We start from the raw sequence: 14,653 nt of genomic DNA, 5'->3' as shown, positions 1-14,653 counted from the left end.
ATTGGATTCTTCCGTCCTAAGTGCAGGACCCTGCACTTATCATTATTGAACCTCATCAGATTTCTTTTGGCCCAATCCTCCAATTTGTCTAGGTCCTTCTGTATCCTATCCCTCCCCTCCAGGGTATCTACCACTCCTCCCAGTTTAGTATCATCCGCAAATTTGCTGAGAGTGCAATCCACACCATCCTCCAGATCATTTATGAAGATATTGAACAAAACGGGCCCCAGGACCGACCCTTGGGGCACTCCACTTGATACCGGCTGCCAACTAGACATGGAGCCATTGATCACTACCCGTTGAGCCCGACAATCTAGCCAGCTTTCTACCCACCTTATAGTGCATTCATCCAGCCCATACTTCCTTAACTTGCTGACAAGAATACTGTGGGAGACCGTGTCAAAAGCTTTGCTAAAGTCAAGAAACAATACATCCACTGCTTTCCCTTCATCCACAGAACCAGTAATCTCATCATAAAAGGCGATTAGATTAGTCAGGCATGACCTTCCCTTGGTGAATCCATGCTGGCTGTTCCTGATCACTTTCCTCTCATGCAAATGCATCAGGATTGATTCTTTGAGGACCTGCTCCATGATTTTTCCAGGGACTGAGGTGAGGCTGACTGGCCTGTAGTTCCCAGGATCCTCCTTCTTCCCTTTTTAAAAGATTGGCACTACATTAGCCTTTTTCCAGTCATCCGGGACTTCCCCGGTTCGCCACGAGTTTTCAAAGATAATGGCCAATGGCTCTGCAATCACAGCCGCCAATTCCTTCAGCACTCTCGGATGCAACTTGTCCGGCCCCATGGACTTGTGCACGTCCAGCTTTTCTAAATAGTCCCTAACCACCTCTTTCTCCACAGAGGGCTGGCCATCTCTTCCCCATTTTGTGATGCCCAGCGCAGCAGTCTGGGAGCTGACCTTGTTAGTGAAGACAGAGGCAAAAAAAGCATTGAGTACATTAGCTTTTTCCACATCCTCTGTCACTAGGAATAATCCATCTAACACCATAGAAATTGTAAGTAGGGCAAGGAAATGCGTTAGGTTATCTTTTGTTTTAGCTTGTGAATTTTCCTATGCTACAAAAGTAGTTCTATTCCTGTTTTTGTAACTGTGAGGCTGAGCCCAGAGGGGAATCCTCTGTGTTTTAAATCTTTTTATTACCCTGTAAAGTTACTTTCAATCCTGATTTTGCAGATGTAATTCTTCTACTTTTTTCTTTATAATAAAGTCCTTCTTTTAAGAACCTGATTGATTTTAGTGTCCTGAAGACAAAGGGTCTGGTCTGTGCTAAGGTAATTCATTGGTATATTATTCTCAAGCCTCCCCAGGAAAGGGGGTGAAGGGGCTTGGGGGGATAGGGATTCCAAGTGACCCTTCCCTGAATTTTTGTGTAAATCACTTGGTGGTGGCAGCCATACCCTTCAAGGACAAGGAAAGGAATTTGTGCCTCGGGGAAGTTTTAACCTAAACTGGTAGATATAAGCTTAGGGGGTCTTTCATGCGGGTCCCCACATCTGCAACCCAGAATTCAGAGTGAGGGGGGCGGGAACCCTGACAATTGTAAGCTCATGAAATTCGCCTCCTCTGTCAATGTGGAGGAAGATATGCACAGCTTCCCCTCCACCACAGTTATGAAGTGCACAAACTGAGTTTTGCAATAAACAAAGAACAAGTTTATCAACTATAAAAGGTAAATTTTAAGTGTTTATAGGAGATAGCCAACAGAACAAGGCAGATTACTGAGCAAATAAAACAAAACACGCAAACTAATCTTAATACACAAGGAATACTGGCTACAAATAATAATTTTTTACCCTAAATGTTGTTTCAAGCAAGTTGCAGAATTTCTTGAAGGTAAACTGGACTGCTTGCAGCTTAAATCTTTTTTGCAGACTGAACTGTCTCACCTGGACTCAGCCCCCTACCCCAAGTTTAGATCCTTTGTTTCATCAGATGTTTTCAGAAGTCTTCCTTCTTGGGTGGGGAGGCAGTGGAAAAGAGCCTCGATTAATTTACTCCACAGCCTTAAATAGCATTTACATATGGCAGGAACCTTTTGTTTCCTAGTCTGACCCCCACCCCCCTCTTTTAATGGAAAAACACTGGAAGCCCAAGACAGGGGTCTAGTACCAGCTGTCATAATCACATGATTCTGTAGTGTCAAAGCAGCAACCCAGGAAGCTTCTCAGGAAAACAGGAGATTAGTCTTATTGTTCTTCCTAATGGCCCATCCAGGCTGATTGCCTACTCTCTGGTGGGTGTTCCCCAAGTACACACACATAGTTGTAATTGTTACATAGTCAATATTCCTAACTTCAGATACAGAAATGATACCTGCATACAAATTAGATAATCACATTCAGTAAATCAGAACCTTTCCAATGATATCTCACATGACCCATTTTGCATTAAACATCTTAGTTATGCCATATTCATATCATAAGTATATTTCTATAAAGAATATGGGGCATAACGTCACACCATTTATCTCTGGCTCAGCGTGGGCAGCATCTGCCATTAACATCACCAAAACATATCCATGAGAGGGGGAAACATTTCTTTAGGGGTAACAGATTTTGATTTGGTTGCTACCTGTCCCAGTTCCTGGGTGAACTGCACCTATGAACACTCCTGGCCTTGTCGAGTGCACGCCCTCCCACCTGTCAGGCCTGGGGCCATCACCTGGCTTGGGGAGGAATGATGTGATTCTCTGGCTCACAGATGGGCCCTGAGAGGCACTTCCCCGGGTCCTAGCTGTGATCACCTCACCAGATCTGATTTAGGCTCAGACCCTGCAGTTCTGGTCTCTCTTGGGCAATGAGAGTTAAAACCAGTGACCAAACAGCCTCCTTCCAGCGAACAATCATTTATTTAGAACAAAAGCATTTCAGAGAAAACAGCTTAAAAACAGCAAACCAGACATTCTGGATATCCAGCTTTTCCCCTAAGGCTTCCCAAGCCCTGGCTCTGAGGCGGTACAATTCCTTTAGCGTCCCTCCGCAGAGTCTCTCTCTGTCTCAGCCTGTCTCCCTCGACAGCTTCTGGTAGCTTCTTTTTAACTGTGTTTATCTCCTAGTTTCCAGCCTGGCAAAACAAACTTGCATCTTCTTCAGAGACAAACTCCTTGAAGCTAACAGCTTTCACCAGCTGTTCTCAAACTGGGTTGGGACCCCAAAGTGGGTCGTGACCCCATTTTAACAGGGTCACCAAGGGCTGGCATTAGCCTTGCTAGGGCCCAGGACCGAAGCCCAAGACCCACTGCCCAGGACCAAAACCCAAGGGCTTCAGCCTTGATGCAGGGGCTCAGGTTACAGGCCCCCTGCCAGGGGCTGAAGCCCTTGGGATTCAGCTTTGCCTTCCCGCCAAAAGTGGTGGGGCTCTGGCTTTGGCCCTGGCCTCCCTGCCTGGGGTGGCAGGGCTCAGGCGGGCTCAAGCTTCGCTCTACCCTCCTGGGGTCATGTAGCAATTTTTATTGTCACAAGGGGGTTGTGGTGCAAAGAAGTTTGAGAACCCCTGGCTTACACCATTGTCTTTCAAGTGTCTGCTGGGGGAGGGGTCTCTTTATCTAGATCTATTGTGTTGCTTGCTATGGTGACCTGTGATCTCCTAAACACCTGTTCTGTGACTCATCCTTTCATGGGGTGGGGAGGAGAGGGAGAGCTTAACCCCTTCTTCCCACTCCCTCTCACTGGGGGATCGCTGTCTCTTTGGTTCCCTCCTTGCCCCAGGCGGGTAGCTCTGCTGTCACTCCAAGACACCCTTTCCCTGGTCTCCACAAACACACACCCCAACATCACTAGAGCATGGAGCCGTTTGTGGGAGGCTAATTCAGCATGAGCTGGTCAGGTTAGCAGCCCTGCCTCTGCCCAATGGGATAGACACCTTAGGGAGAGGCACTTGCCTAGCTCTACTGGCCTCAGGTTTCCAAGCCAGCGTGGGTGGAGCACTTCCCTGGCTGCAATGGGAATGGGAAACGCTACAGTATCTGACACCCAGCCAAGTCTCTGCCTTTGTCCCGGGGGCTCTTTAGCAAGCAAACACCCCTGAGCACCAGCTGTGCACCCTGCCCACTGCACAGCTGGCTCTGAGCCTCCTGTCACCCGAGTATGGGGCCTGAAAGGGTCTGACTTACAGCAGCATCAGCATGGAGAGTCACACTCTGTCACTGGACCCAGAGCGGGAGAGTTCAGCCCAAATCATGGTGGGGCTAACTGGAGGATTAGAGCTGTGGGGTCCTCCGCCCAGAGAAGCAGTGTTCATTTGAGGCGGGGAGTGAGCAGCAATGCCAGCTACTCTGTGCATCCAGGTCAGTTTTTCCACATGGGCACAGGAGAGGGTGCAGGGGTTAGGGGCGCAGGGGGGAGGTGCAGGGGTTGAGGCAAAGGGGGCACAGTGCAGGGATTAGGGGTGCAGGAGGGGCGGTGCAATGACGGGAGTGCCGCACCCACAGGGGTGCCAAAATACAAGTTTGCCCAGGGCGCCATTTTCCCCTAAGGCTGGCCCTGCAGGCCAGTGACTGATCCCAAATGGAATCAAATGTCTGGAGGAGGCAAGCATCCAGCTCTGGGACCAGGGGTGTTTGTGGGAGGAAGGGGACAGCCAGTGATTGTTTGGAGCAGGGTTCTGAATCCTACTTGGCCCAACCAGGGCTAGCCCTGGAGCAGCTCGGGATTACACTGTACAGAGCTACAGCCCATTGTGTTTCTGTTTGCTGTCAAGAACCCATTCAGGGCATAGGAACCAAATACAAACCCTGCCTCTCAAGATGCCACAGAAACCCATTTTAAACAACTGCCTGCCTTAGAAATAAACCAGTCCAAGTCAGTCACAAATTGCTGACAGAGTGCTGATCAGTCTTTGTGCAGGGAGGGTGCAGTTCTGAGCACTCAAACACCACCGCCCCCTGCTAGCCAGGCTCAGTAGAGAGCCCAAGGCGTGAGTGGGCTCCAGAGACTGAGCTCCCTCTTGTCCCAATGGGAGCCCCTCCAGGGCAGGTGTGACATTGCACTCCATATGATTTGATGAAAATATGCTAATAAGAACATAAGAACGGCCATACTGGGTCAGACCAAAGGTCCATCCAGCCCAGTATCCTGTCTACTGACAGAGGCCAATGCCAGGTGCCCCAGAGGGAGTGAACCTAAGTGAACCTTATCCAGTTCTCTTTTAAGCCCTGTTATAGTCCTAGCCTTCACAACCTCCTCAGGCAAGGAGTTCCACAGGTTGACTGTGAGCTGAGTGAAGAAGAACTTCCTTTTGTTTTAAACCTGCTGCCCATTAATTTCATGGTGGCCCCTAGTTCTTATATTATGGGAGCAAGTAAATAACTTTTCCTTATTCACTTTCTCCACACCACTCATGATTTTATAGACCTCTATCATATCCCCCCTTAGTCTCCTCTTTTTCCAAGCTGAAAAGTCCTGGCCTCTTTAATCTCTCCTCATATGGGACCTGTTCCAAACCCCTAATAATTTTAGTTGCCCTTTTCTGAACCTTTCCTAATGCCAGTGTATCTTTTTTGCGATGAGGGAACCACATCTGTATGCAGTATTCAAGACATGGGCGTACCGTGGATTTATATAAGGGCAATAAGATATTCTCAGTCTTATTCTCTATCCCTTTCTTGATGACTCCCAACATTCTGTTTGCTTTTTGGACTGCCGCTGCACACTGCGTGGATGTCTTCAGAGAACTATCCACAATGACGCCAAGATCTTTCTCCTGATTAGCTGTAGCTAAATTAGCTCCCATAATATTGTATGTATAGTTGGGGTTATTTTTTCCAATGTGCATTACTTTACATTTATCCACTGTGACAAAGTTCCTCTTCTACCTTGGTGGGTCTTGTGCTTATTGGCAGGTTTGCTTGCCTTGGAGCTTCATGGCAGCCCTCAGTTTGGCCGTTTTCGTGAATCCACAGTCCAGGTGAACTCCTCCTGTGTCTGACCAGGAGTTGGGAGGATTTGGGGGGAACCCGGGCCCGCCCTCTACTCCGGGTTCCAGCCCAGGGCCCTGTGGAATGCAGCTGTCTAGAGTGCCTCCTAGAACAGCTGTGTGACAGCTACAACTCCCTGGGCTACTTCCCCATGGCCTCCTCCCAACACCTTCTTTATCCTCAACATAGGATCTTCCTCCTGGTGTCTGACAATGCTTGTACTCCTCAGTCCTCCAACAGTCTGCATTCTCACTCTCAGCTCCTAGCTTCTCTTGCTCCCAGCTCCTTACACGTGTACCACAAACTGAAGTGAGCTCCTTTTTTAAACCCAGGTGCCCTGATTAGCCTGCCTCAATTGATCCTAGCAGCTTCTTGATTGCCTGCAGGTGTTCTAATCAGCCTGTCTGTCTTAATTGTCTCCATAAGGTTCCTGATTGTTCTGGAACCTTCCCTGTTGGGAAACGGAACGTTCTTTGCTTGCTCCTTATCTATCTGCTTTCTATTCTTTCCTAAAGCCCCCTGGCCTGGATATTTCGTACTTTTTGCACCTGCCTTAGTCCCCCCCCCGACCAGGCCAGACGCCTTTTTTGCTTTGTTTTGATTTTTTGTGGATTTTTTTCGTCTACATGCTTTCGGGCGCAGCTATTTGCCTCAGCTGAGCCCCCCGGAGGAGAGGGGGGAAGATTGCCGATTTTGCTGTCCGGAGGGGGGAGTGAAAACCCCCAGACCCAGCCGTTTTGCTGGCAGCTCGGACTTTACAACATTCTCAGCATGCCGAAGGCCTTGGAACACAGCCAACACAGCTGGAGAAGAAGATTCAGAAGACAGGAGAAATAATCCAGGGAAGCTATAAATCATCGTGAAGGGGGCCGTAAAACTGAGTAATTTTCTGAATTATACTCTCGTGGGGGGGAGTTTGACTGTGGTTACTTGCGTTTGTGGCGGCACAGGGGGTGTGGCGCGGAGACCCCCAAACCCGATCCATCGGTGCCCCTAACTCCCCTACCCTTACTACAACTGTCACGGCCCCCCCGCCGTCCGTCCCTGCTGGCAACCTGCCATCTCCCTTCGGATCCAGCTGTTCGCTTTGAACTTTGCCTTTCAGATGGGATATAACAGCCGACCAAATGAGACTCTTTGGACAAACGTGCGTGGGTCTGCACACCACCCCCCCGGATTGCTTATCCCACAGCTTGCCCCTATTACCGGACCCCGATTTTGTTTTCCCCCCCCCTCCCAGTCCAACCCCTTTGGCATTCGCCCACCCCCCGCCTGCAGCACATAGGGAGGAGCGGCTACTCCGCTTCTCCCTTCCTCCTCCTCCTTCCAGTGTCTCCCCGTCTCTCCCTGCTCACAATGGCGGGGAATGAGAGGGGCGAGGCCCCTTTAACAATATCAGTTGTCCCTCCCCCCCACCACCTCTGCCCGACTCCCAAAGTCCCCCCCACCACTATTGTTAAGATACTTGCCACCCCCCCCTGCTGGGGCACCGGCAGCAGGAGGCACCGGGGTGATCGCTGCTGCTGCTGCACCCACCGCCCCCCCAGATTCTAGGAAACCCCCCCCGGTTGGCCAGAAGGGCCAGGGTGGGATGAAAGGAAAGGGCCCCGCTAAAACCACTAAGCCCTCCATGGCAGGGGCTGCCCCCACCGCTGCGGCCTCGTCATCAACCGTGGCACCCCTCCCTGCGTTTCCCTCCACCAGCTCTGCGATTGTTCCTCCCCCGGGCCCCAGGATGTATGCCCGAGCGGTGAGGGTTCCCCCCTGCCTGCCGCCTCGTCATCTCGACCCCCCCGCCTCCGCCACCATCACCAGCGGCCGGGGCCCTTTCCCTGCCTTGACCAGGAGGCACGGTGTCCGTTGCCTCCTGGTGCCCGCCTCGCCCCACGTGGAGACATACGTGCAGGCGTTGGCGAAGGTGATAGGACCCACGGCTATTGTGGTGGCCTCCAAGATGTATGGGAAGGTCGTTTTTTTCTTAGCTTCGGAGGCTGCCGCCCAGGAGACGGTGGAGAGGGGCCTGACGGCGGGGGGGGGGGTTTGTCCCCCTAGAACCATTAGAAGACCTGGGCGTTCGCCTCGTCCTCACCTCCATTACTCCCTTCTTACCCAATGCTGCCCTGTTACCCGCTCTTTCCACCCTGGGGAAACTTGTCTCTGTCATCAGCCCTCTCCCGTTGGGCTGCAAGGACCCCACCCTCCGTCATGTTTTTTCGTTCCGCCAGCAAGTGCAGCTTCTACCGCCGGCAGGGTCGCGTGATGAAGAGGCGCTCGAGGGGTCTTTTCTAGTCCCCTACCAGGGAGCCCGCTATCGGGTCTTTTACTCCACCAGAGAGGCCCGGTGCTACCTCTGCCGCTCAGCGGGGCATGTCCGCAGAGACTGCCCTTTGGCCCGGGGGGGAGGGGCACCCGAAACCCCCGAGACCCGGCAGGACATCGGCCCCGTCGCTGCCGACACCCCTGGCTGCCCGGCACCTGAAACCAACCCTCCTCCTACTCGACCCATCGCTGCTTCCGCCCGGGCCCAAGAGATACCTTCCCTATAATGCCCGGGCAAGCAAGGGAGTTCCACCCTTGCTAGTACCAATCCAGCAGAGCCCATGCAGGAGGGTGTGGCAAGGATATTACCGGGTATAGGAGAGGGCCCGCCCCAAGGAGAAACCCCCGCCCCTCATGCTGCCTCACCGCTACCCCCCCCGAACCCCTGAACCATCGCCTCCGCCCCCCGACATGACCCCTGCTAACCAGCCCCCAGATGACACTATGGAGGGCTGGACCCTAGTCCAGGGGAAGCGAGGCAAGCGGAAGGCTCGAGCTCCGCTGCATCCATCCGACGCAGAAGCCGCCCGGAAGACCAGGAAAGGAAGCACTGATATCGAGCCTCCCGCCACGGCCATGAGTGAGATCCATCTGCTGGTGTCGGGAGGGGAAGACGGACTGGCATTGGAGGGCAGAATCCCCCCTCCACGGGAGACCCTCCCCTCCGAGGCTTCTGAGGACGCCCCTTCTGCCTGGATACCACCCGAACCCCCCGCGGACCCCGAGGCGACCGTTGAGGCGGGCCCTAGAGGAGAGGCCCCCGGGGTGGCAGGAGCTGGCCTCTCCCCCCGTGTATGCGGAGATTGAGGCCCTAGATTTGACCCCGGTCACCCAGGGAGGGGATGATCTGCTGCCGGCTGGTCTCGAGCTGGGCAACCTTACCCCAGCCTCCCTTTCCCCATGCTCCCTCCCCTTAATTGCCTTCCCGGGCGAGCACCCTGCAGAAGGTGGTCCACCACCTGATGTCATGGCTGCTAAGACCACCATGGAGCCAGTGCCTAGCATTATTGGGAGCCCCCTCCCTTACCCCTTAACCCTTGACTCTGCTCAGGAGGCACTTTCCTTTAGCTGCTTGCCTCCTGAACCCCAGAGCCTTACCCCTGCCCCTGCCCCCACCCCTGTCCCTGCCCAAGTCCCCTCCTCCTGCAATGCTAATGCCGCCCCTGGGGTTATTTCCTTTCCGCCTTTCGCAGATTCCCCCCAGGGAGTAGTCTTTGCACTTTCTAGTCGCGACCCATTAGGAGTGGCAATTTTTTCCCTGCCATCCCCCTCCACCCCAAGGCGTGAAATGAATTTAATAACCCCAGCCTGTCGGACGCCCCGTCGGTGGTCCGCACCCTGTCTACCCGCCTTAGCGGACCACGAGGCTGTATTAAGAGTCGCACCAGGGAACACCTCAGAAATTGTAACCCCACCCCCCCATGAGCTGCGGCATGCGCTACGGAAGTTCCTAGAGCACTCCCGTGGCGCCCGCAATAGGGCACAGCTGGCTCTTCGGCTATGGGGGGACTTTGATCAACTCCTCCAGGCCACAAAGGCCCTTATAAAGGAGGGCAGGGGGCAAGGAAAGCGCGGTGCTGCGGCCTACGAGCGAGCCCGCAGCTTCCGAAGCGATCTACTCACCCACGGGATGGGTCATGGGTTGCTGCGCAACCCGCCGGGGGCCCTGAACCCCCCCGCCAATACAAGACCCCCACCCCCCCAGCCCTCCATATGATGCCTCTTATTATTGCGACCCTGAATACCAGGGGCTGTAGGATGGCTCTCCGCAGGTCCCAGGTGCTCTTTTACCTTCGGGAAGGGAGGTACTCTGTAGTTTTCCTGCAGGAGACCCATACGGACCCGGCCGCCGAGGACAGGTGGCAGCTGGAGTGGGGGGACGGGGTATATTTTAGCCACTTCGCGACCTGGTAAGCCGGAGTGGCGACCCTGTTCTCCCCCAACCTACGGCCCGAGGTGCTAGGGGTCACTGAGGCCGTGCCGGGCCACCTGCTGCACCTTCGAGTCCGTATGGAGGGGCTCATGGTCAATTTTGTTAACATCTATGCCCTGCAAATGAGCTCCAGGCGGCCACAATTTTATCAGCGGGTGTCCGACTTTCTCGGCCCCCTGGATTCGCACGAGTGCATGGTCCTGGGAGGGAACTTTAACACCACCCTCGAGGAATGGGACCGCTCAGGGGCCGAGCCGAGCCTGGCCGCCGCGAATATTCTTCGAGGGATAGTTGAACATCACTTCTTAGTGGACGTCTGGCGTGACCATCACCCAGATGACACTTCCACGTTTACCTTTGTCCGGGTGGAGGCCCATCGGTCATACCACTCGCGGTTGGACCGTATTTACTTATCCCGTTTCCATCTTTCACAGGCCCACTCCTCTGCCATTCGGCCGGCCCCGTTCTCCGATCATCATTTAGTCACCGTAACGGTCACCCTCCGTGCAAAGAGACCGGGGCCGGCCTATTGGCACTTTAATAACAGCCTGTTGGAGGATGAGAGCTTCGTGACGTCCTTCCGGGAGTTTTGGCTGGCCTGGCGAGAGCAGTGGCGTACCTTTCCCTCGGTGCGGCGATGGTGGGATCTCGGGAAGGTGCGCGCCAAGCTCTTCTGCCGTGACTACACTCGGGGCACCAGCCGACGGCGAAATGCGGCGATAGAGCAGTTGGAATGGGAGGTCTTAGAGATAGAGAGGCGCTTGGCCGCCAACCCCGAGGACCCGTCCCTCTGCGGAGCATGCCGGGAGAAGCAGGAGGAGCTCCGGGACCTCGAGGACCACCGGGCCCGAGGTGCCTTCGTTCGGTCCCACATCCGCCTCCTTCAGGAGATGGACTGCGGTTCCCACTTCTTCTATGCCCTGGAGAAAACGAGGGGGGCCAAGAAACATGTCACCTGCCTTCTTGCGGAACACGGCACCCCCCTCACGGATCCGGAGGAGATGTCTGGGAGGGCCCGTGACTTCTACACAAGCCTTTTCTCCCCGGATCCGACCGATCCTGGCGCTTGCAGGGTGCTCTGGGAGGAACTCCCCACGGTCAGCGTGGGCGACCGAGACTGACTAGAGCTGCCTCTCACCCTGGCCAAGTTCTCGGAAGACCTCCGTCGCATGCCCACCAATAAATCTCCGGGCATGGATGGGCTGACTGTGGAGTTTTACCGCGCGTTCTGGGACATCCTTGGCCCAGACCTAGTCACCGTCTGGGCTGAGTCCTTGCAGAGCGGGGTCCTCCCTCTGTCGTGCAGGCAAGCGGTGCTCGCCTTGCTGCCGAAGAAGGGGGACCTCCGCGATTTACGAAACTGGCGTCCCGTCTCACTCCTTAGCACGGATTACAAAATCGTAGCGAAAGCAATCTCGCTGCGGCTAGGGTCCATGATGGCGGACGTGATCCACCCAGACCAGACCTATACTGTCCTGGGTCACAGCATTTTTGACAACCTATTTCTAGTCCGAGACCTTTTGGAACTCGGGCGGAGAGATGGTCTGTAGTTCGCCCTCCTGTCTTTTGATCAGGAGAAGGCGTTCAATAGAGTAGACCACGGGTACCTCCTGAGCACTCTGCAGGCGTTTGGATTTGGACCTCAGTTTGTAAGTTTTCTCTGGGTGCTGTATGCCTCCGCGGAGTGTTTGGTTAGGCTCAACTGGACCCTGACCGAACCGGTCAGCTTCGGGAGAGGAGTGCGGCAGGGGTGCCCCCTCTCGGGCCAGCTGTATGCTCTGGCGATCGAGCCTTTCCTCTGTCTCCTCCACAGGAGGTTGACAGGGTTGGTGCTGCGGGAGCCGGAGCTGTGGCTGGTCCTGTCGGCATACGCCGATGACGTACTCCTCGTGGTCCAGGACCCGGGCGACTTGGCGTGAGTGGAGGCATGCCAGGCCATCTACTCTGCAGCCTCCTCCGCCCAAGTCAACTGGGTTAAGAGCTCTGGCTTGGCGGTGGGGGACTGGCGGCAGGTAAGCTCCCTCCCACCCGCGCTTCAGACGATCCGGTGGAGTGCGGGTCCACTGCTCTATCTCGGCATTTACCTTTCCGCCACGCACCCTTCCCCGCCGGAGAACTGGCAAAATTTAGAGGGCGGGGTGATAGGCGGATCCAGAAATGGACGAGGCTACTCCGATGTCTCTCCCTCCGAGGGAGAGCACTGGTGCTTAACCAACTAGTCCTGTCCACGCTCTGGTACCGGCTCAACACGCTGGCCCCGGCCCCGGGTTTCCTGACCCACCTCCGGAGATTGATTCTAGAGTTCTTTTGGTCAGGAATGCACTGGGCCCCTGTTGGAGTTCTTCATTTACCCCTGAAGGAAGGAGGGCAGGGCCTGAAGTGTCTGTACACTCAGGTCCACGTTTTCCGCCTCCAGGCCCTGCAGAGGCTCCTTTATAGTGCAGGTAGTTCGACGTGGAGCATATTGGCACACGCCTTCCTGCGCCGCTTCCAAGGGCTCCGATATGACCGGCAGCTCTTTTATCTCTGTCTGAGAGCTTTTCCGCAAGACCTCTCTGGGCTGCCGGTCTTCTACCAGGACCTCCTCCGGACCTGGAAACTGTTTCTAATGACCAGGTCCGTGGCGGCCACCACAGGAGCAGATCTCCTCACGGAGCCCCTGCTACACAATCCCCAACTCCGTGTGCAGGTGGCGGAGTCCCGCTCGGTGCGCCAGAGGTTGGTCCTGGCAGAAGTCACGAGGGTCGGAGACCTCCTGGACTACAACCGGAGAGACTGGCTGGATCCTCTGATGCTTGCTCTGCACATGGGGCTCTCTAGCCCTCGTACCCCCCGGCGCGTACTTCAGGAGGTGAAGGCCGCCTTGACCCCCGCTGCTCAGGCTTATGTCAACCGAGCCTTGCATGAGGGCGCACCCCGCCCATCCTCTACCTCAGGCCCGCCGGACCTTTCCATTGGGCCCCTACTCTGCCGATTTCAACAAACCCCTCACCCTTTCACTGCAAGCCGGCTGCATGAACTGCAGCCGGTCAGTTTTCAAATCGCACCATGGAAATATTTATACACACTCACGCTTCACACCCTTCATGCCCACACCCTGGTGTCCCGCCCCGATACAAAGTGGCGGGACCTCCTGCCACCTTTGGAGGGTGAGCAACCTCGGTGGGCCAGCCTGTATTCCACCTTGGTCCCGAGGCCCGTCGGGGACATCAGTTGGCGGCTCCTTCACGGAGCTGTGAGCACGGGCGTGTTTCTGACACAGTTTACCCCCATCCCGGACACTTGCCCTTTTTGTAATGTGAGGGAAACCCTGGCGCACGTATATTTAGAGTGTGCCAGATTGCAGCCCCTTTTCCGGCTCCTCACAAATATTCTATTGCGCTTTTGGCTTCATTTCTCCCCTCACCTTTTTAGCTATACACTTCCCATCCGTGGCCCCACAAAATCGCGAGATCTCCTGGTTAACCTCCTCCTAGCCTTGGCTAAAACAGCCATCTATAAAACCAGGGAGGGGAGGTTGGCCCATGAAGCATCTGGCAATTGTAGGGCCTTTTTCCGATCCTCAGTACATTCACGTATCCGGGCGGAGTTCCTCTGGGCAGCGTCCACCAACTCCCTTGACGCCTTCGAGGAGCGGTGGGCACTGTCCGGGGTTCTCTGCTCGGTGACCCCGTCCGGTTCCCTCCGTCTGACCCTTTGATTGAGGGGAAGAGCAAGAGACGCCAGCCCCAGCTGTTGCCGCTGTGGATACCATAATTACTGTCATCTAGGAGGGATCCTATAATACATGGGTGTCTACCCCACCACCACCAAACTGCCCACCCCGCAGCCGTGCCCATCTTGCCGGGCACTCTCAGGAGAGGGATAATCGGTGACACTGGGCGCGGCACTAGGTAACTCGAGGGGGTGGAAGACCACGAGTGTCAAGGAAGCCCCCCCGCTCTGGGTCCAGGCTAGCCTGAACACTTCTCCCTCCTGAAAGCTGCTGTGTTATACCTTCTGTTTGCATTGTTTTGTTGCATAGTTTGTTTTGTTTTCTTTGGTAATTCTTTGTAAGTGTTACACAATAAAATTCTTTTCTGTTTAAAAAAAAAACAACCTTCCCTGTTATCTTACCCAGGGAAAAGGGACCTACTTAACCTGGGGCTAATATATCTTCCTTCTATTACTCTCCTATAGTCACCTGGCCCGGCCCTATCACACCACATTAAATTTCATTTGTCATTTTGTTGCCCAATCACTTAGTTTTGTGAGCTCTTTTTGAAGTTCTTCACAGTCTGCTTTGGTCTTAACTATCCTGAGCAGGTTAGTATCATCTACAAACTTTGCCACCTCACTGTTTACCCCTTTCTCCAGATCATTTATGAATAAGTTGAATAGGATTGGTCCTAGGACTGACCCTTGGGGAAACACCACTAGTTACCCCTCTCCATTCTGAAAATTTACCATTTATTCCTACCCTTT

This window comes from Lepidochelys kempii, chromosome 27 (genome assembly GCF_965140265.1).
Source record: "Lepidochelys kempii isolate rLepKem1 chromosome 27, rLepKem1.hap2, whole genome shotgun sequence".
In the NCBI taxonomy this organism is placed as follows: Eukaryota; Metazoa; Chordata; order Testudines; family Cheloniidae; genus Lepidochelys; species Lepidochelys kempii.
This window is presented reverse-complemented; position numbering follows the sequence as displayed.